Source organism: Crocodylus siamensis, chromosome 1 (genome assembly GCF_052110815.1).
Source record: "Crocodylus siamensis isolate JL-2025a chromosome 1, ASM5211081v1, whole genome shotgun sequence".
Taxonomy (NCBI): domain Eukaryota; kingdom Metazoa; phylum Chordata; order Crocodylia; family Crocodylidae; genus Crocodylus; species Crocodylus siamensis.
In genome coordinates, this window is record NC_143395.1 from 30,086,356 (window position 1) to 30,112,564 (window position 26,209).

At 42.3% G+C, this 26,209-nt stretch overlaps 1 long non-coding RNA gene across 1 annotated transcript; it reads right to left on the reverse strand.

Annotated features, from left to right (window-relative positions):
• Positions 1 to 271: 271 nt before the first annotated feature.
• Positions 272 to 25,407, reverse strand: LOC149872688 (uncharacterized). Its single transcript, XR_016439789.1, has 4 exons — positions 25,274 to 25,407; positions 4,119 to 4,928; positions 2,004 to 2,085; positions 272 to 1,426 (listed from the first exon to the last, which is right to left on the reverse strand). It is a non-coding gene; the product is annotated as an uncharacterized LOC149872688 (long non-coding RNA).
• Between the last annotated feature and the right edge of the window lie 802 nt (positions 25,408 to 26,209).

Here is a 26,209-nt window from a genome sequence, read left to right on the forward strand (position 1 = left end):
AGCAGCTTGGGGAATGCTTGCATATGCAGTGCATGGTGTCCAGAGCAGTGTGGATGTGTAGCATAAGTCTGAAGTACCCTATGCTACACATCCACGCTGCTCTGGACACACCCTTTGCATTTAAATATCTGAAGAAAACCACTTTTCTGTATCTTGAAGGTGAAAACATGAAGGATTGTACTATTTGAAAGCAGATTTGTCTGAAATCCCTAATTAAACAAAACCTTCACCACAAGGATTAATGACTAGCAACCTTGTTTGATGGCATGGTTATTTGGATATTGCACTGTAATAAATAGAAGATATTCTATACAAACCTATTGACTGCTTTTTGCTCTGCCCAAGACTCATTCTATTTTTTTCCTACTAAAGCTGTTTTTACAAAAAACCAAAACCTAATCATACAGTATGAAAGTCTCTCTTACATCACTTGTTTTTTTTATTGCCACTGCATTTTCTGATTCTTGCTTATGGTTTCTTTCAAAAAATAAATCAATCCATTCTGTTGGCCCCACAGCTCAGCTGGCAGAACAGTCTTAATCACATTTTTTAAAAATCAGCTGACACTTGATCCACTCAGGTCAGAAGCAACATCATGGTCCCTGGCATAGGAGTGTAGTGTTAGTGACACTTCCAATCTCTGATGGGGAGACAATGTGTTTTCTTTAAGGACTACAGGGCACAATAGGTTGCTCTCTGAGAAGTAAAGCTATTTGCTACTAGTTGTTAGGAAAATGCAGCCAATTTAGATGCAATAATTTACAGGTGATCTGATCCATCAAGCACTTCCCAGATGTAATGCTTACCATAAAGTTTAGAGGGATTCCTATTCATGACAATAAATTTTACAGCCAGTATTTAGTACTTACAGGATCAGGTCAGAGTATAAACACATATTTGCAAACATACCCCTCAAATTCTACTCAGGATTCATGTACCTAATACTTACTAATTTTTTTTTGTTTTTTTTCCATGAATGTTTATAGCCTAAGGTTTGTTAAAATAAATGTTGGGAAGGAATTTTTATTTATGTGGATTTGGTCTGTTGTGAATTAATACATTTGAGTACAAACATAATCTGTGCACAGACAAGCAGAGCTATATCAGAAGTTCTTTGCCCCAGAAATTCTGTGTTCATAAATAATAATTTGCTTGGAATATAAGAAACAATACTCAAGTCAATAAGCATGTCTTACATCTGTCTGTCTTCCTGTATTAGAATCTGAAGTAGTGGAGCTTCTCCAAACAGAACATTTTTTTTGTATGAGAATGAAGTTCCAGTGCTCTGAAATTCTGTAGGTCCACTGACCCCTTTGGAGTGAAATTCCTGCCTGGTAGAAGTTAATGGATGCATTTTCATTGTCTTCACATGAGTGATGGTGTTACCCTCTCTTCCCTCTCATTCCAACAATTTCTTGAGACTTTGCTACACAAAACAAGACAGATCAGATGAAGAAACTGCCCATCATACTTTGTCTAATCAGTTATAATGCAGACAAAATGAGAGCCAGGAAAAAGGCCCAAGTGTCAAACTGAACATCAATAAAAGTAACACAATGCCTGTAGCTCTTGCTGCAGACTATTTGGGGAACTCCACTTAAGAGCACTATAGGCATATCCATGAAAGGATTAGTAGATTCAAATTAACTTTAAAAAAAATATTAAAAAATCTATTTCCGAGTCAAATAAAGCTGCTTGCAACATCATATTTTTCGGAAAGAAAAGAAAAATAAAAGGAATTGTTTTTTTTTTAAATGCAGATTTTCTACTATCCATCCCCCAAACCAAAACTCAGTCACATTTATGTTTCATTCAAAATAAAACATTTCAAAGTAAATGAAAATTATCTATAAAATTATTTCTCAAAAGAGGCAACTTTTCACTGAAATTAGTTTTCAACAGAAACAAACAAAAAATTGAGCAGACATAGCATTCATAGAAATCCAGAAACATAATTCCTTACCTTATTTTCCTCCATCCTATATTTCACATGGGTAGCTTACCTGTTTAGCTTACTCTTTACTTTTTTTCTTCACAATTTAGTGCTGATTGGCCAGGCCCAAATACTTGAAACCCTGGGTATAGCTGTTCATAAAAGAGACCATAAAAGTTATGCTTAAGCAACATCCTTCTCTGCCTGTGCTATTGGCACATTGGACGCAGTTTCCAGTATAACAGGATTTGCTCTTCTAATGTAATAGACAAGAGTGTGGCATTTCTTTGGCCCACAACGAGCTTTGGTGAGAGAAACTTGGATGTAGTGCAGGCACTGGCAAGTTCTAGGATACAACAAAAGGCATGATAAGGTTTTTTAACCTCTCTACTCCCATAATTCCCTCAGATGCCAATATGTCAAGAAGTTTACCTAGAATGCAGGTAGCTAAGGAGCAAACCAGGGGACTCAGAGATTGCTAGTCATACTGTATTGCCCTTAAATTGATGAGGCATGATGCTGTGTGAACACAAGCCCTGAAATGCAATGTTATTTAAGCTGATAGCAATGTAACTCTGTGTGAACTTGCTTAACCAAAATAGTTTTATCAGCTTAACTAACATTATACTAGTGCAAATTTCATGTGTAGACAAGACAAAATAAATTAAAACTATGGACCTTATCCATTGCCCTGGACATATGTTTCTTGGTCCTATATCTACTACTCCTATATCTAGGCCTGCTATGATTTCCTGATTTAAAAGATCAATACATTCACCTAGGTGCACAGATATGCACATAAGTGACACTTATTAGCCATTCAGACACTCACTTTGCATGGCCTTTGCAGAGTTAAGTGGTCAAGCAGAGCTAACAAGGACAAAGTGGCTTGGCTCCAGGAGTAAAGCCTTTGCAAATCATCCATGGCACCTCCATGGCCCATTGGTAGAAAACTATTCACTTTGGGTATGGACACGTGTACATTTGGAGCCATTTAAAAATAGAGGGGCAGCTCTGTTCTTGACCGCACTGCAGCTGTTAGAAAGATTCTAAGTTTTGTGCAGACAAGCTGGGTACAATACAAATGTAGCAAAACAACACCAACTTTCACATTGTTTCATCCAGGGTTAAAATTGGAGAAGTTTGGCTCAGTGGCGACATGTAGGGGGTGCACGAGGGTGCACGTGCACATCCTGTCAGGCCACACTCTCCATTTAGGTGATGGGCAGGGGGTGCAGGTGGGAATACTAGTGCCCCTCCTATGAGCACCTGCTGGGGAGTGGGGCCTCCGCAAACGGCCGCACTGGTTCTCGAAGTGGCCACGGGACTTTTGGAGAGTGAGATAGCCCATGGGGGGACCTTCCCTCCCTCCCCCCGGTCAGAGCAATTGGCAGCCAGGGGACCCTCCAGTCTCTGATTGGTGTTGCGGGGGGGGGAACACATGCCCCCCCAACTCAAGAGGCACCAGTCACGCATGATTTTGCTATAACTGTATCACATCCAGCTTGTCCACAGGTAACATAATTGCTGCTCCATGCTCCTGATCAGCAGCTCCATTTTTAAATGGTTCCAGATACATGCTTATCCATAATCTTAGTGAGCACGCGCAGTCTTTCTCCGTGAGAAATCAAAATTCCAGCTAAAAGATGAGTACCATAAAATACAGTGTTGTCCCTATTTAAAATATAGCTCCAGATTTCCAGTTACAGACAAGTAAACCAGAAGGATACAAATGTCATTAGACAGTGTGATTTTGCACCAGTTCCTAATTAATCAGGTGATAAAACTGGAATGTTAATAATTCAAGTGAGTCAAATAGTGGCTGACAGAGAAAAAATTAACAAAGTTAATGTTCTCTTAAAACAAAATGATTCTGGTTCTGCCCTCATTTATTCTCTCGAACCTATGATGAAAGTAGTAGGATTATTTTACCATGCACAGAAGTTGACCCATCATATGTAAATTAGACAAGAAATTAGTTGGCCAGATTCTCAGATGTAAATTAGTCTAGCTCTGTTGAAGTCAACAGAGCTGCACTCACTCACACTAGCTGAGAATTTGAAACTATAATGTTAGTAAACCTTTTCCCCTTCCTTTTATTTTGATTTTTTAACTTTTATAAGGCCATTTTAATTTTAAAATAGCAAGGAAAAATTTCAGACCATGGGAAAGGTTATAAAAATACCTGTGCTGATGTCATGCCAGAGTGGAGTCCCAGTACTTCCCATGGTGGAGGAAGCCAAATTAAATGCAAGGTAGACCCTCTGAAGATCTTGCAGCTGATTTTTGACACTGGATAACAAATTATGCACAGGCAAGTTGAAACTTTGAAGAAAACAGTACAAAGTGAATAGTTTCTGACATGCTTGTTTGTAGAAGGATCAATCTGACACAACCAGTCTCTAGAGAGACTAAAAGTTTGTTTGTTTGTTCATTTCGGTACCTTGTCATTAGTATATGCCTTCTCCAAGCAGAAGTCTTTTAAGAAATTCAAAGAAATTGGCCAAAAGTGAACTACAATCATTATAATTATTGGCAATCCCTTGCTGTTGAGGATGATTTTCTTCCATGATTGCCTTATCTGTCAGTCTGAAGATGGATGACAAGGCTAATCAAATAGCGATAGGTTGTGTTGCAACTTGGGCACATTTTTCTGTGCTCAGCAGGTGGCTCTGCATTCTTGGTTCAGTCCAGAACACACTGTTTCTGTCCCTCTTACTTTTCCAACTCCTGTTTTCATTTTAAAGAACTGAGATCCTCGCAGCAGACTCTTCCTCCCTTTGGGGCGGTCCTGGGCAATAGTCTCCCGTGAGTTGATATCAATGTTGACTTTGTTAAAGTTGGCCTTGGAGATGTCCCTGAAGCACTTTCCCTGCCCTCCTCTTCAGCATATGCTTTGGCTGAATTGGAAGAATGAAACTTGCTTTGTGAGTCTGGAATTGGACATCTGGATTACATGGCTGGCCCAGCGAAGTTGATGTCAGATGTTCATCACCTTGAGTAATAAAACAGCAGCAGATTAATTAATAAATTGCATGTCTATAGTGTATGGATGTCTTTAAAAGTGTTATGTATAAGTTGTTACATTTGCAAGGGGACTGCAGGAGGACAGCAGAACTGTAGGTAAGGTACTTCTCTCTGAATAAACAAGCATTATCTTTCTATAAGCAATAAAACCCCTTGTTTTTTTGAGAACAACATGTATAGAGTCTTTTATCTCAGGATCTCAGAGCAGTTAGTCTTTGCAGTAACAAACCTATTAAGACTGCAACACCTTTGTGAGGTACACATTTGAGCACCTTAGAGACTAACTCATTCAGAAATTTATAAGATTTCATAGGCAATAGCCTACTTCATCAAGTGCTGTAAAGCTTAATATTTAGGAGGCTCTTAGACAAATGTTGATCAAAGCCACAGATATTGTTAGGGAGAAAAGTAGCATTTGGAGGCAGTAAATTGTAAGGGATGGAGTACATAAATTAACTCTGAATAGTAACCTCTCTTCCTTAAAATTTACCATTTTTACAAACTTACAAGCAGATATGGACAAGGAGGGAAGTATGTACAAGAGCTATATTAGAGATCAGATCAGCTGAATGAATCAAAGTACATATGTTATATTATTTATCGCTGTACTTGATTTGTGAAAATTTATGGCTCAGCCCAGGTTATTCTCTTCTCTCCTCTATTCCCTTCTCAATTCCTCTGACATTTTAGACACTTAGATGTGCTATTATAGTATCTTTCATTTATATAGTGCCTTTCATCATCCCAAAGCACTTTTCAAATTTAACAAACTGATACAGAAATTATGAGACAGACTGGCTGGCTTCTCTGTAGGCATGATCACAGGGCCAGGCAGGAAGTTAACTACTAGCCCCCTCCCCCCGCAATAAGGATCAGTCAGAAGATTACAAGGCCATTGCTGGCTTTGCTACATCAGCCGTCAGCAACATTTTCCTGCACCAGGCTGGAATCAACTAGCGTGGGTCTAAGGTAGGTCAGTGCTAGGACCACTGCCACCTCTTGCCACCACCTCGCTGCAGCATGGCAGAGAACAGCTCCCAGGCACACAGCTGTGGCTCAACACAGGCAAAACCCCATCACCAAATGCCACCGAAGCCCTAGGTTCACAAGCCAGATCCAAAGGCTCTACATGCGGGACCAGAGGTGTGGGCCAGAGGGCTGCCTATACACATACTGGTTTGAATTCTAGTTAGAATGCATCAGAGCAGAATTGATTAATTAAGTCTGCTCTGTGCTCTAATTAAAACTCTCCATCATGACCTCACTGTTATGTTAGAAATATTATTAAAAATGCATTATCAATAGCTGTTAGCTTCCATCAATAGGGTTGTCCTTTGAATAAGCAAGGCTGCCAGCCCTCCTTGTCTCCTTAATGAGAGAGGGAAGGGGGGGTTGGAAACTGAAGGAAAAACTCCAAGAGCTCTCTTTGTTCTGCAAATTTACTATCTCTTTGTTACACTAAATCACACTTTCCTTGATGGCTCCCACGGTTTTTAGGCTAAGATAAGAATAACTGCCATTTTAGCCTTGAAGTTAAACCCTCCATAACCTCCAGTGCTTTCTGGGCAAGCGTAATAACCTAATACATATTAAGCCTATCCGCCCCGCATACTTAACTAGTTAATTATAATACACATGGGATGCATGATCTGACGTATTCTCATGCATGTTTGTATGAACCGGAAATGAGTTGTAAGAGTTCCTGTTTCTGTACACGTGCCAGAAAAGAGGGGATAAAAGCCTGCTAATGATTGTACTCAGGGGCAGAGGGTTTTGATCTTTTGTCTTCTCCCTCTGACCCTATTTGCAAATATATACCTTTTGTCTCACCAACAATGTGTGCCTAAGGATTTGTTATTCAATGAGCCTCCAAAGAAAACGAACCGAGAGAGAGTTTTTTTTACCTCAATCTGGCGCCCAACGTGGGGCTTTCTTTGGATAACTCCGGAGTTCGTCGGCACATCGTCTCTGCCCCCCTGGGGGGTTTGCGCGCCGAGCCTTTCTTTTTGGCTCGCCCTGAGGGGGGGCTTGAGGTGTGAGCCGGAACATCCGGAACACTAAGAGCTCCTATGCAAATTTTGTTTTTTTTTGGAGTCTCCAGGTACACATTTTTGGCTTTGGATCGAGATCTCTGGGGTATCTGAGTGAGTATACGAATTCCCTTTGCCCAATTTGGTTCTGGGTCCGGAGCAGGAGGTGTGCATGTTCTCATGGTAAATCATCTGCTGTAAGGGACTTTTTGGTATTTGGTGTGCCTTGGGTGCACTTTTGTGGGCAAAATGGGTACGGTTAGCTCCCGTGTAGAAAACACGGATACCCCTCTAAGGTGCTTATTACGTCATTTTAATAAATTTGCAAGGCCGGCCGATTACGGAATAAAAATGAAAAAAGTTGATTTAACTAAGTTTTGTCAACTCGATTGGCCAACATTTGGGGTCCACTGGACCCCAAAAGGATCCTTTGTGCTAAAAGAAGTGATAGCTATCCATGAAATTGTTATGCAAAATGGGTATTGGAATCAGTTTCCTTATATTGACTGTTGGTTGTGGGTGGTTCAAAATCAGCCACCTTGGATTAAGAATTACTTAGTAAAGTCTCATGTGATGCTTGTTAAGAAAAAGACTCGGGGGGGGGGCGCCTGTACCTCCTGAGTCTAATGAGGGGGGGAATTCTGAATTGGCTGAGTACCGGACCCGTGCTCCGGTTGCCCTGTCGGGTAGCGAAGATGAGTCAGACGCCTCCTCGGCATCCAGTCCTTCTGCACCACCGCCCCCTCCCTTAGAGAGACCACCACCGACGTACCAAGGCATACCTAATGAGTTAGAGCGTGAGCCTCAGCCAAGTGCCTCATCTGAATCAGGAAATAAGGGTTATTATTTGCGCAAGCCTGTAGAGTCACAGCCGGTGCTGAACTGTCCGATGCGAGAGGTTATTGGGGAAGGAGGCACTGCAACTTTTGTCTACACCCCATTTAGCACTTCAGATTTATTTAACTGGAAGAATCAGAGCCCCTCTTTTCGTGAAGACCCTGAAAAGATGAGGGATTTGTTTCGATCCATTGGGCAGACTCATCGACCCACTTGGGCTGATGTCCAGATGATGCTCCAGACCCTCCTAACCCCGGAGGAGAGGAGATTAGTGTTGGGGACAGCAGAGCGTATTGCGACAGCCAGAGTTGAGTTAGAGGGTGCTGCTGGTCGTACTCTGCGTGATACCTTCCCTGTAGAAGAGCCGAGATGGGATAATCACACTGCCGAAGGCAGAGAGCTGAGTGCACGGTATCTGGGAATTATAGTGGAAGCAATGGGAAAGGCAGTGCCTCGGGTTACCAATCTGTCTAAGTTGTATGAAGTGAGACAGGGAAAAGAGGAGGATCCCTCAGCTTTCCTTGGGAGGCTGTATGAGGCGTTTCGCAGGTTTTCGGATCTGGATCCAGAAGCCCCAGATAACCAGCGCATGGTAAATCTTATGTTTATTGGTCAATCTGCTGCTGATATCCGTAAGAAGTTACAGAAAACTGAGGGAGGTGCTGGGAAACCGATTTCAGAGCTGGTGGAAATTGCATATAAGGTGTATGGGAATCGTGAGCAAGTGCAGGAGCGCAAAGAGGATAAAAAGGCTCAGCGACAGATGGCAGCACTAGCAGCTGCTATAACTGGAGGGAACTCTGAAAAGGCTGGGATGCAGAAGGGGAAAGGAGAAAGAGTGGGAGCAGACGTTTGTGCTTATTGCAAAGAGAAAGGACACTGGAAAAGGGAATGCCCGAAGTTGAAGGAGAAGAGAGAGAGGGAACCGAGAGGTCACCTCATGCGGGCAGAAGACAAGGGTGAGAATTCAGAATGAAGGGGACAGGGATCTAAGACCACTACCCTTCGGGTTGGAGCCCGAGAAGATCCCATGGTAACCATTAGGGTTGGTGGCAAAAACTTTGAAGCCTTGGTGGATACTGGGGCTACATTTTCAATGATTCCAGAAAAACCCCCCTGTGCAGGAACTAGTGAACAGCATGTACTTGTGGAAGGGATTGAGGGAATGCAAACCCGACTCCCTGTTTGTAAACCACTCCTCACCAAAGTGGGAGATCATTTGCTTGAGCACTCCTTTGTGTATTCTCCAAGTTGCCCGGTTGCACTCCTTGGGCGGGACTTACTCACAAAATTGCAAGCTGAGATCTTTTTCAGAGACGATCAGATGGTGGTCCAGCTACCTGTCAAGCAGAGCTCGAACTATCAGATGGCTCTCCTGAAGGACCGACGCCCTGCAGTAAGTCCAGAAGATCACATGACTGGAGTAGACCCCTCGGTATGGGCTGATGGAACCCCTGCGCGAGCTAAGTTCGTCTCCCCGGTAAGGATCGTACTCAAGGATGGGGAGGGGCCCGTTCGGGTAAAGCAGTACCCACTCAGCCGAGCGGCCAGAGCTGGACTCAAGCCGTTAATAGAGAAATACAAGAGGTATGGATGGCTAGTGGAAGGGACTTCACCCTATAACACCCCCATCCTTGGAGTGCCAAAGGCAGATGGGGTCTCATACAGACTGGTCCAAGACTTACGGGCAGTAAATAAGAAGGTCCTTTCAGACCATCCTGTAGTCCCGAACCCTCACACGATTTTGACACAAGTACCGGGGGAAGCTGAAATATTTTCAGTGCTAGATTTGAAAGATGCTTTCTTCTCTATTCCCCTTCACCGAGACAGTCAAAAATTGTTTGCTTTTGAATGGGAGGATCCAGACACCTTCCATAAAGCCCAACTCATGTGGACAGTTCTCCCACAAGGATTCGTAGCAGCCCCTCATATTTTCGGACTTGCCCTTCAGAAGGACTTGGAGGAGTGGAAGGGATCACACCCCGCAGTGACTCTCCTCCAGTATGTGGATGACCTGCTAGTTGCAAGCCCAAACTTGCAGCTCTGTGAGGAAGCCACCAGGTCACTCCTAAACACTCTAGGGGAAAAAGGATATAAAGTTTCTAGAGAGAAAGCCCAGATATGTCAGCCTGAAGTCACATTTTTGGGATATAAGCTCTCAAAAGGAGTCAGAGCCCTAAGTGCAGATCGCATACAGGCAATCCAAGGTCTAACCCCACCTAAGTCACCCAAGGAGCTACGAGCATTCCTAGGGCTAACTGGGTTCTGTCGACTATGGATACCAGATTATGGCGGGAAGGCTAGACCACTGTATGACTCCCTGACTAAGGAGAGTCTCACTAAATGGAAATGGAATAAAGAAATGCAGCATGCCTTTGATCTGCTTAAAGCAGCATTAACCCAGCCCCCTGCCCTGGCCATCCCAAACAGTAAAAAGCCATATCGACTGTATGTTCATGAGAATCGAGGGGTTGCATCAGGGGTGTTGACACAGCCATCGGGCCCGACCTGGAGACCCGTGGGATATTACTCAAAGGTTCTAGATCCAGTGGCACTCGGGTGGCCAGCCTGTCTTCGGGCTGTGGCAGCCACAGCAGTGGTTGTTGAAGAAGCCCAGAAGATAGTCATGGGTGCGGATATGGAAATACTCACTCCTCATGGAGTTCCCCAGATCCTAGGGACTGAGGGAGGGAAATTTCTTAACCCCTCCAGACAATCACGGTATGAGATATTTTTGCTCTCTAATCCAGGACTTACTTTCAAACATACTACAGCTTTAAACCCTGCAACCTTGCTGCCGGAGCCAGGGAAACCGACGCATGACTGCCTTGAGGTCCTAAATCAAACCACACAGGTGCGACCTGATCTTGCTGAAGACCCAATTGAGGACCCAGATGTTGAATACTTCGTAGACGGCTCCAGCTCTGTCATCGATGGAAAAAGACGAACAGGATGTGCAGTGGTAACCTTGGATAAGGTAGTATGGAGGGAGTCATTGCCAAGCTCATGGTCGGCACAGGCCGCAGAACTCACTGCGCTCACCCGAGCATTACAGCTGGGGACAGACCAGCGGGTTAATATATACACTGACTCTCGCTATGCTTTTTCTACAGTCCATGCACACGGACTATTGTGGAAAGAAAGGGGTTTTATTACGGCCTCTGGGAATAAAATTGCTAATGGCCCCCAGATTATCAAGCTACTAGAGGCACTCCACCAGCCTAAAGAGGTAGCAGTCATTCATGTGCGGGCCCATGGGAAGGCTGCTGAGGAAAAGCATAAGCTTGGAAATGCAAAGGCTGATTCAGCAGCAAAGGAAGCTGCATTTATTGGGGGAGAAGCGGAGGAGGTATCCAAGCAGGCCATGTCCCATGCCATATGGCCAGACATCCAAGATTTAGTCCCACAGTATTCCCCTGAAGAAGATAAATTTGCACAAAGAGCTTGTGCAGAAAAGAACTCCCAGGGGTGGTGGATAGTACCAGGAGGGAAAGTCATGATACCCAGGCCATTGCTTCGGGAGGTGCTGCAACAGCTCCATGCAAGAACCCATATGGGAGGCTTGGCCATGGGTGATCTAGTGATTCGCCAAGCAGTAGCTCCAGGGCTATATGTAGAAGCTCAGCGCATTGCTACCAAGTGCATCACATGCCAGAAAGTAAACCCCCGAAGGAAACCCCCTGTGCCAATGGGAGGTAGACCCTGGGCAGCGTACCCTGGACAGGCATGGCAGATTGATTTTGCCGAGCTCCCACGGTCCGGACATCACGGGTTTTTACTTGTCATGGTAGACCAGCTCTCTGGTTGGGTCGAGGCCTGGCCCACCAGGACTGCCACTGCGGCTACAGTAGTGAAGTATTTGTTGCAGGAGATCATTCCACGGTATTCCCTGCCTGAGTCCATTGAGTCGGATCAAGGACAACACTTCGTGGGAAAAGTGGTTCAAGGAGTCGCGCAAACTCTCAAGGTTACTTGGAAATTACACACACCATGGAGACCACAGAGTTCAGGACAAGTGGAACGTATGAATAGGACTTTAAAGACTTTGCTCACCAAAATCTGTATTGAAACACGTCTTAAGTGGCCTCAAGCATTACCGCTCGCCCTTACTTGCATTCGAAACACTCCCCGACGGGGCCTTAAATTGACCCCATATGAAATTATGTTTGGCAAGCCCCCTCGAGTCTTACCTCCTGGGATGCAAGAGAATGTAACTTTTGAATTAGGTAATAGTGAGCTTCATATGTACGTTATTGCTTTGCAGTCTGTCTTGTTTTCTCTTCACAGGTATGCAGCCTCCTTTCAGCGCCTGCCTTTAGACGTACCGGTACATGACTTCTCCCCGGGAGACTAGGTCTTGGTGCAGCGGTGGAAAAAGGAACCTCTGACTGAGAGGTGGAGTGGCCCTTTCCAGGTACTTCTAACAACCCACACCGCTGTAAAGATCGCTGGCCATGACCGTTGGATACACCATACCCGTGTGAAACGACATCCACAAGCGTCAGAGGACAACAACTCCCAAGACGAACTCACTCCGGAAGCTGAGTCGTCTTCGGAACAAGAAGCCAGCAAGTGGAGCTGTGAACCTACTGGTGATCTCCAAGTGCGCCTGAGACGGCTTAATCAAAGTTCAGAAAATTAGTCCAGAAAGTAAAAGGAAAAATATGGTGGGAATTATAATGTGCCTTGTTGTTATCTGCATAATGAAAGAAGCAGGATTGCATAGCCTTAGCCACTGGCCTATGCCCCCGCTTTCCCAAATTACTCCCCCAGGGATAAATTTGTATGTTGATATGATGGAGAGGATTGCAAGTACTTTTAATCTTACCAACTGCTGGGCCTGTGGGGGGCTCCGAGAGGCCGAAGAACAGTGGCCTTGGAGGGCTTTTCCTTTGGCCCCAAAATGGTTAGTCAGTGACAAAGCAGATGTTAAGAGTACTGGTCAAGAATGGGATGAGAACCACAGCTGGGATCTTTCCCAAGTGGCATTGGGAGAGTACTGTATTAGCAGTAATGGTACAGGAAGGAGGTTAGGACATAGTCAGTGTACATGGACATTAAAATGGGCCCGAGTATGCAGCAGGTATGCTGATCAATGGAATTCTGCTGCCATTAGGCTGCCAATCTCCCCGCAGATGCAAAATCTCAAAAGGACAAGAATATTACCTTTCGATCCTGACCCTACCAGATGTCAGGCATATGAAAAGACCCGAGGCGAACGATTTACCTACATTTATAAGTGGCAATGGGCACACCTGAATGGCACAGTGGCAAGGTTTAATGCATATTGGAGTGCCTTGAATGACACAAATGAAATAACCAAGTGCGAGTATAGGGATAAAGATGGCGTATGGAAATGTCAGTTTAAACTGAGTAACTATCACACTGGCCCTTTAGGGCATAAGGGCACCAAATACTATCCCCTTCTTTTCCACAGCCGTGACCCCCTAGCCTTGGGAGGGGAACACAGGGCCCTAAAAGGACATTATTGGATTTGTGGAAAGCGTGCCTATACGGTCCTACCACGAGGGTGGACAGGAACCTGCTATATTGGAGTAATTGTACCATCTTTCTTTTTGTTACCATCTGAGGGTGGAAATAAGCTGGGAGTCTCTTTGTATGATGATTGGAACAGGGCCAAGAGAAGTATTGATGTAAGTTTGACACAGGGTGGCTCCCAAAAGTGGAAGGAGGATGAGTGGCCTCCTCAGAGGATTATTGAGTATTATGGACCAGCTACATGGGCTAATGATGGGAGTTGGGGCTACCGGACACCAATATATATGCTGAATAGAATCATCCGGTTGCAGGCAGTCTTGGAAGTAATTACTAACCAGACCGCCACTGCTCTCGAGTTGCTGGCTCGACAAAGTTCTCAGATGAGGGAAGCCATATACCAAAATCGAATGGCTTTAGACTATTTACTCGCAGAGGATGGCGGAGTCTGTGGAAAGTTCAACCTTTCTAATTGTTGCCTCCAAATAGATGATAACGGGAAGGTGGTCTTAGAGATTGCCAAAGAGATTAGGAAAATAGCCCATGTACCAATACAAACGTGGGAAACCACATGGAATAAGGACTGGTGGTTTCAATTATTTGGAGGACCCTGGTGGAAAAAAGTAGGGTTTGTGCTTTTGTGTGCTCTAACTGGTTTGATTTTTATCCCTTGTCTCATTCCTTGTCTTACTAGATTGATAACCACCACAGTAGAAGAAATGCAGGTTGCAGCAGTCCCTCTAAAAGCACAGACTGTAGCAAAAGTCATGGTCCTCAGAAAAATTCCTCGTAATTATCTTGATATGCCCAAATGAAGTAAAGATCAGAAAGCATCCTTGAGGGGGGAATATTGTTAGAAATATTATTAAAAATGCATTATCAATAGCTGTTAGCTCCCATCAATAGGGTTGTCCTTTGAATAAGCAAGGCTGCCAGCCCTCCTTGTCTCCTTAATGAGAGAGGGAAGGGGGGGTTGGAAACTGAAGGAAAAACTCCAAGAGCTCTCTTTGTTCTGCAAATTTACTATCTCTTTGTTACACTAAATCACACTTTCCTTGATGGCTCCCACGGTTTTTAGGCTAAGATAAGAATAATTGCCATTTTAGCCTTGAAGTTAAACCCTCCATAACCTCCAGTGCTTTCTGGGCAAGCGTAATAACCTAATACATATTAAGCCTATCCGCCCCGCATACTTAAGTAGTTAATTATAATACACATGGGATGCATGATCTGACGTATTCTCATGCATGTTTGTATGAACCGGAAATGAGTTGTAAGAGTTCCTGTTTCTGTACACGTGCCAGAAAAGAGGGGATAAAAGCCTGCTAATGATTGTACTCAGGGGCAGAGGGTTTTGATCTTTTGTCTTCTCCCTCTGACCCTATTTGCAAATATATACTTTTTGTCTCACCAACAATGTGTGCCTAAGGATTTGTTATTCAATGAGCCTCCAAAGAAAATGAACCGAGAGAGAGTTTTTTTTACCTCAGTTACATTTATAAGCCTCCATGGGTTTAAAAATGGCTGCTGGAGAAATTTAACTAAACCTTATTGAATGAGGTTTTGATAAAGTATCCCATAGCCATTTTTAAAGCCATTGGGGCTTTATACGCATTACGATAAGGCATTTTAATTAGAGCAGCTCTCTGGCAATGGCTCTAATTTAAATACCCCCCTCCTACCTCCGAGTACATGTACAGGCATGTACTAGGTGACTGCCCCCTGATGTATAGCATGCAGCAACTTCTTATAATCTTCAGGGCATGATAGCAGTCATGATCCCCATTACTCTGTACTGCAGTCATTTAGGGCATGTGCAGACGTGCCTGGACCCAATCTATGATCACGCAGCAAAGTCAGCTGCGTGATCATAGATCAGCTCCCTGCTTGTGCACGTGTTTGCCAGTACTGGGAGCTGTGCCAAGAATGCAATCTAAGTAAGTTGGGGTGAGGGCAGGAGACAGCAGGATCAGAGGCAGGGGCTAGTGGGTCATTCGGGAGTTGGTGGGTACAGAGGGGGTTTGGTATGATTGGGGAGAGAGGCTGGGAGTCCTCAAGGGCTGACTGGTTGCTCTACAGGGAAGGTTGTCTGTCTAGTGGGTGGATGGCGGGGGCAGAGGGCTAAAAATAGCATGGTCAGGGTTGCGAGGGGAGGAAAAGCATGGTCCTAGGGCTGTGCTTCAAACATGTACACACATTCAATTTGATCAGCCGTGGCTTAGCCTTATCAACAGAGTGCACCTTCTCAGCTGAACTAAATTAGATCAGGCTGGCCATTTCTGGCCTGATCTAAACTACCGGAACATGTATACAGTTAGGCACTTAGATCGACCTAACCCTTGTTACCTTTAACTTGTAAACAGAACCAGTAAAAAAAAAGGGGTGGGGGGAGGGGCAGCTGTAAAAATTGTCAGACTTTTCTTCATCTCAGTTTTGACTAGCGTATAAGAAAAAACAAATATCAGAACTTTTTAACTAGCTCTACTTGTAAACATGTATCTGTATGCAAGTTTAAAGGAAGAGTCTTTATTTACTATTGAAATGATCAGGGGAGTTTTAGGTGGAATGTAATTACCTCTTCCAAACTGGATAACAATGCAAGCAATGATCTTGTTCTGAACATTATCTTTATTACAACAGCTCTGTAGGCTCTTGCAGGTGTGAATGTTTAAATTATGCACTGCTTCCAAAGCATAATTTGTATCCTTTTAAGGCTGTTACATTTGGAACCTAAAAGCAAATGAACCTATAGAGCAAGCTACAGTCAGCTCATAAGCTAATGCTTATAGGCTTTGAGGGGTTTGATTGCTGCAGCACTGTAGCTCACTGAATAATTGAATTAGTTCTGTTGGCTTGAAAAGGAGTTTCAACATCCACTAAAGGGATACCTAATAGCAATGAAAGTCAAGCAAGTTATACATGCATATAGTGTACTATTCATGTGGTTTCTGTGACAGAATCTGAACATCCGCTTGAGTATCTCTTGCTGATTGCTTCCTGTATTCTCCTTTGAACAGCATGCACAGACATTTCTAAGTTAAACACTTTAACTGAAAATAAACTGAGCTGATTCTCTATGGAAATGAACTATTTCAACTGTGAAGGGAGATATTTGTTGCCCTGTGGAAAAGTTCTTATGGAGGTAGAGATCTTTACATGCATGATATTCAATCCAACTTTCAAGAGGGAGAGATTGTGTTTCTTTTCATTTGTAAGGCTAAAATGAAATGCATCTAGCCTTTGAAATAAATGCACCACATACAGAAGCTACTACAATATACTGGCTATGAACATCCACAGCCAGCAATGCTGCTTTCACTGCCAAGACATTCATAAAGGCAAAGTCCATATATGCCAGTAGAATTTACATGTCTGAATTCTTTGTTATTCACATATGTAAAGTATAACTGGAGTAAAATATAAACTGAGGGATAAGATCTTACACCAGAAGTTTCAAGTATGGCGATAGTCTGAAAGGAAAGCATGTGAAATGTTTCCTGGACAGCTGTCTGTAAAATGCCCCTTCTGTGTAAAGGCACCTTGTGGTCTCTGCTTCTTTGCATCATGCTGCAGTCATGCTACAAAGGCAAAGCTGAAAGCCAATATGCAAATGAGTCCTGAAGCCGAAATACTATCTTTCTCCATTAGAGGGTGGTCCCTCCTCATCATGGTTGAATCCCACTGGCAGCAGGAGAAGACCTGCATTGCAGTCATCTGCGCTGCATTTGACATATGAATCAGGAAATGGCTGCAGCCTCATTCCATAGGCTCACCTTTAAACTTAGCAGCTAACAGAATTAAATAGCATATAAGCACACACAGAGAATATATACATCTACCACTATGTGTGTATACATGTAAATGTAAGTATGTATGTACAGCTATAGATCATATGCATGTGTGTGTGTGTGTTCCTATAGATACATATATTTACACATATATATGTACCGTGTATCTATAAACAGATACATACATGCATGGATGCATCTATAGAACTAAGGCTATTTAAAAGATTTTATTTTGTTGCAGTAGCTGCAGCAAAAGGCACTAAATTCACCATTATATTACATTGGCTCTTCTGTAAATACACAGCAAATAAAAGTCATTTAAGCTGCCCTGGTGGAATGTTCTTCTATAAAAGATTTCCTTGCACAGATACGTTAAAAGACACACAAATATGTTACATGAAGAGACTGGTCGGACTAAGCAGTCCAAAATTCAGAAATTACAAAACTTCTACTTTTCAGACAAATCTTATTTCACTGTTGCGCGAATAAAAATTATGAAAAAAAAGTTCTCTCTCAATAAATGTAATACGTCTTGTGGGCAAATATTTTCATGCAACATGTTTTTAGGTTTATGTGTATGTGGTATCATACTCGACTATGTCTGTGTGATGGCTCAGGTGAAAAATATACAATACAAACAATTATACAATATACTACAGAATCAGTACAATAAGAAAAAGTAAGAGACATTTTACTGGCATATATTGTTCACATACATTTGCAGCTACATTAGCTTAATAGTTCATTAAAACTGCATATTAGAAAACTGGAATTGTGTACAACCACCCTAAAGAGGACTTCATAGGATTTTCTGTAAATTGCCAGAAAATTCACTTTTGCCTAGAGCCCAAATAGAGAAAATTTGAACCCCAAAAGGCAAATGCCTTGGACAGTGATGAGCATGGGGAAGCAGAAGGTTATGATCAAAACTGTTTGGCAGTTCTGGACGAGATCTCCCACTTGTATAAAAAGACATTTTTCTATTAAAGACCAGCTGGTCTCTTATCATTAGTAGGCAGAGTCAGCCCTTTGTATAGGGTCTAATTCTACAGACATTGAACAATCTTCCCTTCATCTAGCAGTGGGACAAAAAAATAGACAAGGGATGTGCTGAAGTTGAGCGCATGTTAAAGTGCATTAAGTCAGGGACCTGGAACTCAGCACCTCCCAGGATTTAGCCCATAATGTACATATGTACCCCTAGAAGGCAAATCAACCAACGCTCTGTGTCTTTTACTTATATCTTGCATAATTTCAATGTTCTAAAAGGCATTTTCTCTTAGGAATGTTTATATGCAAGGATTGTTCGGAGGCCCCTTTTTTAATTTTATCACATACAAATAGGATAGAAATGTCAAAAAGGCTGCACAGGGAAAAAGAGATCTGTTTAGAAAAGACAACTCTTCAAAGAAGAGAGTTCTTTTATTGGTCTCCCTGCATTAAGATTTTGGTATTAGTTCACATGTGAATGCTAAAAACTAGTTTTGTACATGGAATATTTTCTATATCCACTTCCATGAAATAAGCAAACAAATGAATACGTATTTACCTTTGCTAATGGTGTAAGGTCAGGGATTTGGAGCAGTAAAACAATTATTTCAGGATCATTACTCTCTCCTCAGATTTCAAAGGTGCACAGTGTCTGGCCTTGCTATTCATCAGTACACTTTGTCTCCTAATCCCAAATTTAACAAGACTGTACTTTCAAAAGAACATAGACACTTTTCCTCTTAGGATATGCAGCAGAACAGCAATAGTCTATGCAAGATATAGATACACACCATACTTATCACAAGACAATTTATGCTGTGCAAGTGGAAAGCAGAGATCTTATTAGAATAAGGGTGTTGTCATCATGCATCAAAAAACTCAGGCAGCTGTTGTATGGACAAGGCTTAATATTCCTTCATTTCCCATGCATGCCTGTTTCACAAGCCCACCCCATCCCTACTCCATTGAGTTACATTTAAAACTACCTGGAGAGCTTTTTCATGCAGGGCTCGTGTTACTCATTGTACATATGGTGTGAAGTTCACAGATGAGAAATGTGAGTGCCTAAAATAAATACTACATGAACCCTGAGAAGTGTGAGGGCCCTTGGGAGTTCAGCAAATGAAATGCCTATCAGTCTCTGACATAGCAGACGCTCCCTACAATTGGCAGCTTCATGCTTCATTATGCATGGATCAGATATATAGGTATAGCCCCAGGCAAACTCCCTGGTTTAATGGAGAAGTGCATGCTGGGGAAAGGCAAATGTCATTTGCCCATGAATTTGAAAGATGAGGGGAAATGGGGAATGGAGTTGATTAATCAAATATATGAGGGGTTGGTTTTGTACTATTTATCCTGGAGTTTCCTTATGGAGAGTTATTCTCAGCATTATGTGTATTGCACATTGTGTATGTGGTGGATTTGACAGTTTTTAAAAATGCAATTATTCTTGTCCATCCAGCTGACACATCCACAATAAAATAATAAGCAGCCAGACTTGTTTCCTAGGGAAAAAATAATTAAAAAGTGTTGCTGCTTTTTATAATCCTTGGAACAGGCCTTGTGTTTATAGCATAGGGTCAGCAGGCAGGCTTGCTGAAATTTTGCGGAATCTGTTAAACATCATTAAAACATACCATGCTGCCTTAATGAATAAAAATGATTCTGGAGACCTAGCTATAAAGGAAAGATATTCATGGGTATTCCCTGTGCAGGGAAAAAAACAAAAAACAAAAAAAAAAAAACACAATAGTTTGTATCACATACATGCAGTTCTAATTAAAGCAGACAATGACAGCAGTAAAGCCATCCTGCTCCAAAATGCAATGTTAAGGCAAGCAAGGAATGATGGGAATCATTACTGAGAATTTCGTGGAAAAGAATAAATGCTTAAAATGTTTATGGGAAAGGAAACTGCATTTCATTGTCCTCTGAGAAAATTCTGATCCTGAGGGATCAAACAAATGAAAAAAATGCTACTGAGTGTCGGTGTGTTTTAATGAAAACCCTCCCTTCATCCTACAGAATTCCCATTCTGAGATTTCAATCAAGATATGATCAGTCATTTCAATGTTAAAATATAATTGTAAAGCCCTTTTGTATTATGCCAGTAACAAAAATTCCAGTTTTTCTTAAGGTTATTTTATTTCCATGAACTTACAGTGGTTTAAAACTGTTTTTGAGTCTGAAGCTGGGACTATAAAGGAAGGCAACTCTATAGAGCAGAGACATTTAAGAAGTTAAGCCTTCAACAGCTGTAAAAAAATAGAGTGAGAAAGAAAGGAAAAGAAAAAAAAAATCCACTAATGTCTCTCAATGCTCTTTCCATGTGTTCAGACAAGTTATGGCTAGGAATGTAAAACTTGAATTTAAAGAAAGTGCATCTGGTGAAGATTAAAAAAGATAAAGGGGAAAAAAATCAGTTTGATGTACACTTCAAAATGCTGTTCATAATATAGTTTGTTTTATTACTTGAAAAGAGGGTAGCACTGTTCTTTTATGTCTAGTTTTTAATCCTATGCTTTTAAAGTATCTTTTATTTGCTCCTATTTGAGGTGAACTGCCCCACTTCAAGCTTTAAATCTAGTTTGAGGATTTTAACTGTAAAAGTGGCTTCCTTTGACTAATCTTCAGAAGTCATATTTTATCCTCTGTTTTACCAGTCAATAGGCTGTAGCAAATATGTGATTCTCTGCAGTGCAGTACAGCTCAAGGCCCTTCAAGAGAATCAAGAACATAGGTATCAAATCAATAATGTACTGAACCTGATGGGTTGTCATGGTGGGGACAAGGGAGTGGTATTGTAGCAGATCTGATGAATTATAAATACAAATATAGGCAAATTTCTTCATGTGAATTCAAACCCCTCTTTCTTATCTCTTTACCACCATCACACACAACGCAGAGATTTAAATTATTTTCAATCATTTTTTGATGCTCAACTAGCAGGTTGGAAAGTGATCTTCAATATGTAAGCCTCATGCATTCTTTCACTACCCCAAAAATCCTACTGAAATCAATTGGAAAATTTAGCTGTTCATAAACTACTTTTTCTTTTATCTACAAGGTGGTTAGGCAACAGAAAAGAAGAAAAACTTGAACTTATCTAAGTTTACAGCACACTTCAAAGAAGATCGGTACCACACACCACAAAACTTAACCATGGTCACCATCTTGAGCAAAACAACTTAATTTTGCTGAGGTCCGGGAAATGTTTGCAACAAAACCTGAATCACCTCAAACCAAAGTGGACTATGGATGATTTAAGGTTTCTCATTAAACAGTTGAGGTATCATGATTTTGTCCCACAGTTACCTCATGCCCCACCCCGCACGTTGTATACCTGTTGTCTCTTGTCTTTGTGAATATATTCTTCAAGGCATGGACCATCTCTTTCTTCTGTGTTTGTGCTACATCTCACTCAATGGGGCTTTGATCTAAGACTGGTGTCTTCAGGAACTATTAAATAAGACTAAAAAGCAATAGTCTGTGCTTGGAGCACAGACAAAAAAGGTGAGTCTTGGTGCTTTTCACTGAGTTTTGCACTTGTACGTTCAAAAGGCAAAATGAATTCCAGAATGCAAGTGTATGCATCCTGAGCATAATAATTATTTACATTCAAACACAGCAGGCAGAAATGACGACTGAAATGTCCTTGAAGTGGACATAAATTAAATTTAAGCCCATTTTAAGCAATCCTTATACTGCCAAAATGATGTAAACAGGCTTCAATGTAAATGAGGATCAGAGGAACACAAAACAAAGCAAAAACATCTGATTTTGCATGGATACATTTTAATAATCAGACCAGTGTGTTTTATCAGTGAAAAACAGAAGCTCAAATCCATCCCTTGGAAAAATGAACATAAAATTGCTATTGGCTACAGTGGGTTACACATGAGCTTAGGTGAGGTCAATTGTAGTCGAATGGTTTTTATTTACATGCCACCATCAAAAATCAAGTCCATAACATAAAAATAAAATGACCTTCAGTATTTGCAGACACTATTTTCTATCTGGGGTTTTTCCAAGCCATCAGAACTTTATGGATGCCCCATTTTCTCTTTGCACTTGTCAATCAAAGGCTCTGTGCAACCAGAGATCTCCTGCTAGCAGAGGAACATGCCGCTCTGTCAAGATCGGGGTGACAAGCAACACTTATACACAATTCTGAGCCAAATGCACTAGCTGTGTTTGGCTGCCTTGCACCACAGGAAAGGAAAGTGCTTCGGATCCTTGCTGGCTTCAAAGTAACAACTTAAGCTTGGGTACAAATCCTAGTGTAGCTAGAGCTAAGTACTGCAGTGTTAGCCACAAGTCTAAAGGAAAGGCATCATGGATGCCTGTACACAAGCACAGAGCCTTCTCCTATGCACTGTAATTGCAGCACATCAGGGCAGACTTGATTCATTAAGTCTGCTGAAGCATGGTAATTACAGCTGTCTAGCATCCTCTTGTGTATCAGTGTCCCAAGCACTTCAAAATGGCAGCAGGGGCACTTGAACTAAAGCTCGTTGAACAAGCTTTTGTTTAAGTGTTCCTGCCACCATTTTGAAGTGCAGGGACTCTGATATATAAGACACTACAGCACTTTAATTAGTAGCTCTCAGATCCACTCTAATTAAAGCGCCACGCCCTCGCCCCCTGCCTCCCGGAGCACATGTACAAGTGTCCTAAGTGCTGAAAGCAGTTTGCACAAAACTGGGCTGAGAACTGGGCTTCGCGTCTCTTGTCCACCTCCTATCCTGGTGTCCTGGGAGTGCTGCGTCCTAAAAAAGACCATTTACCATAAGTCACTCTGTTTATAGCACTCCCCATCCTGAATGATCCCCATGACCAGAGCTGAGAACCCATGAGAGGGAAAGTTGACTGCATGAAGAGCACCCCATCTTAGTGAAGCTTATTGCCTTTACTGGCCATATGCTTCAGAGGGCAGGAATGGACTGATAGAGTTCCTGACAGGGAGGATCTATATCTTTTTGGCAGATCTGTCACAAATTCAGCCTGCCCTTTCCAAATGCTACTCTGATCCTTTTCTTCTGTTTTCTGTTCCCTGCTCTGTGTTCCCTGTCCAATTGCCATGTGCCACACAGAGGTTGTCCATGCCACTTGTGACATGCAAGCTGTAGGTTAGCTACCCCTGCTTTATATGACGACATCCCATGCATCAAGCTGCCCTGAACTGCTGCCAAATTCTGGGGCAGGGTAATTGGCAAGTTCCCCCCCCTTCATATCTTCCTGTACTTTGCCTCCCTCATCTTTTTTATATTCCCTAGCCTTTGCTTGCCCTTACTTTCTGTCTTCCCCCCCAACCTCTCCACAAGCCTCTGATTATCCTAGAAGCCTGACATATTTCTCACCCATTGTTTCAACCTCCCCCCCACCACTCACTGACCCTTACTGCTTCCTCTCTGTTCCTCCTCTGCAGATGACACAATATGAAGTCTCCATAGTAGAGTTCAAAGCATGATTTACTAAGTATTCCAAATGAACTTTCACCTTGGAGCTAGCAACATGCACCACGTGGAGAAGCACAAAACTCCTATTCTGTGAATGCCACCGTAAATGTTGCTGTGGTCAAGCCTAAGTTAATTAAAGAGAAGTTAGTTAATTAAAGAGATGTCAGCTGAAGTCAGGCTGAAAGCAGAGCAAAGACTTACATGTTCAAAAAGGCGTAAGTTTTTGTAAGTGACAACCTGCTTTGTCATGTATCATCTGACAAAGTAAGCTGCTGCCTACAAAAGCTTATGCCTTTCTGAACAAATTATCCTTTAAGGTGCCGCCCTGCCCTGCCTTCTCCCTAAGACAATTAAGTTTGCCTCTGAAGGCCCACTGTGCAAACAACAGAGTTAGGGATAGAAGTGTTAAGGATAAATGTTTTGCCAAGCATTGTAACAGGAAGACTTGCAGAAGTGAGGCTGTGTTGTAGTTTGCTCATACTTCAGGAAGGAGGCTTAATGCTGTGACAGCAACATTTTACAGTGCTTATCTACTACCAGGCTAGTTAATCACTCCCATGTAATATGCCATATTGATAAAGCTTTTATGGGGACAACTCAATCCTACAATTCAATACTAAGTGCTAGATAATTCCCTTTTTGCTCCTTTTCAGTATAGTTCAGGTAATACAATTTATAATCTCATCATCTAGTTATCAGAGCTAAAAGTCAATCAAGCATCCCCTTTAGACATGAGAACGAAGCCCTATCACCCTTTATGCTACTTAAATCAACAATACACATGTGTACATATTCCTCTTGCTATGTGATGATGGTGACAACAGATTTACAATTCACAGATTATATATGTAATCCTCACCAGCATGCTAGGCCAGGTGATATGCCAGATTCTGAGTCCTCAGGGCACCAGTAGCCCTGGGAACCCCCTCAGGCAGGTCTGCTGACTGAGGTATGTCATGGAGAGGTGTGTTCCTCACCATCACTGCCCAAGAATTTACTTTAAGTCCAGTAAACAAACGGGTTTCTTTATTATACATAACTATATACAGAAAATAAATAATTAAACAAGAGAAGAAATATATATATTAGTTAATAATGTAAATTCTGTTCAAACGTTTCAACTGCAACAACAGATGAGGAATTCCATCACACTTGGTTCCACTTGCATCAAACAACCTCAATGGATTACATTCACCTGGTTATAACACTTTAAAACAGTTTCCTCCCCATAACCCAGGTTGATTTCCCTGTGGTCACACTCCCCTTCCCATAACACTGAATGGCAATACAGCTTTAACTGTGATCCACCACTAAGTGGCACAGGCAAGGGTTTTGCAGCTCCAGGGAAGGTGGACTCTTTGCTCTTTTTTGGTAACTCAACAAAAACAAGTCTCTGACCAGCCACTGCAGGTAACAGGCTTCTTTTCTTTAGATTCCTTCTGAAAAATTCATCTCCTGCAAACACTTGGGGTTTAGTGTCCCCTCACACCCATGCAGATTTCAGATTCCCACAGCCAAATCCCTCTTTGAGCTGTCTCTCCCCACCTGCACCTCCATATGCAGACAGGGGATTCCCTCTGCAGGTCTCCTCTCTGCAGTACAAGCCTTTCCAGCCCAAACAGAGGGCTTCCCTCTGCAGGTGCCTGACCAGCCAGCTCCTCTCAGCTCCCAGATAGCTTACCAACCCCTCCCCACACTATTCCTGAGTACCTGTGTCCCTGATTGAACAGTTTCAACCCTGGTGGGGAATCGGCTTCTCTTGGGATGACTCTGGTTCTCCTCTCTCCTGGAGTCTGCACCCCAGCAAGCCTCAGCTCCCTTCCCTCTGCCTGGGAGGAAGAAAGGGCTGAGTCTTTGCCCTTCTCTCCAAGCTGGTGTTGCTCTCCTCTGGCTTCTACTCCCTCAGCTTTTATGGCTCCATAGTAGCCAACCAGAACCCAGGGTTTGCAATGGGGGCTCTGGTTACAGTTCAAATCCTCCAGTAAAAAGTATGCATTGTGCACAGTATACCCTCCATTTGGAAAAGCTATTGCACCCTCTGCAAATGTTTTGCCCTATTTCTTGCAAAGTTCTTAGGCACAGCTCACCCTTTCAACTTGCAGCCAAGCAAGCCTTTGCAGCTGTTACATATAAATTGCATCACCTTTTCTTTACTGATTCAGAAGTAGTTAAAATGAAGCTATCCATTCCTCCTAATAGATACAGTAGAACTTGCTCTGTTGTGAGAGTCTGAATTCCATCTAATTTTCTCTTGTACATACCAGACTTTTCTTCCTTCCAACACAATGTTTTCAAAATTGCAAGAAATCCAAGCAAGGCAATGTTTTCAACATAGATCAAGAGTCATTCAGCTTTCCATCATTCCATACACAGTATATTAAAAATGAGATAAATATAAATGTATGAATTAAGAAGGCATTTTAAAGGTTCTCTTACTGAGATATATATAGGCACTAAAAACTGCAATAAAACATGTTGCTAGAAGTTCTAAAAAGAGCACTGAAAGAAGAATAAGTTATAAGAAACCCATTTTTTACACTAGGAAATTATCACTAGAGATGATGGATTCTTCATCTAATGGGTCTACTTCATACTGGATAACAAAAGAAAGAAGTTTTTAACTTATTTCCTCCTTTGTTGATATAA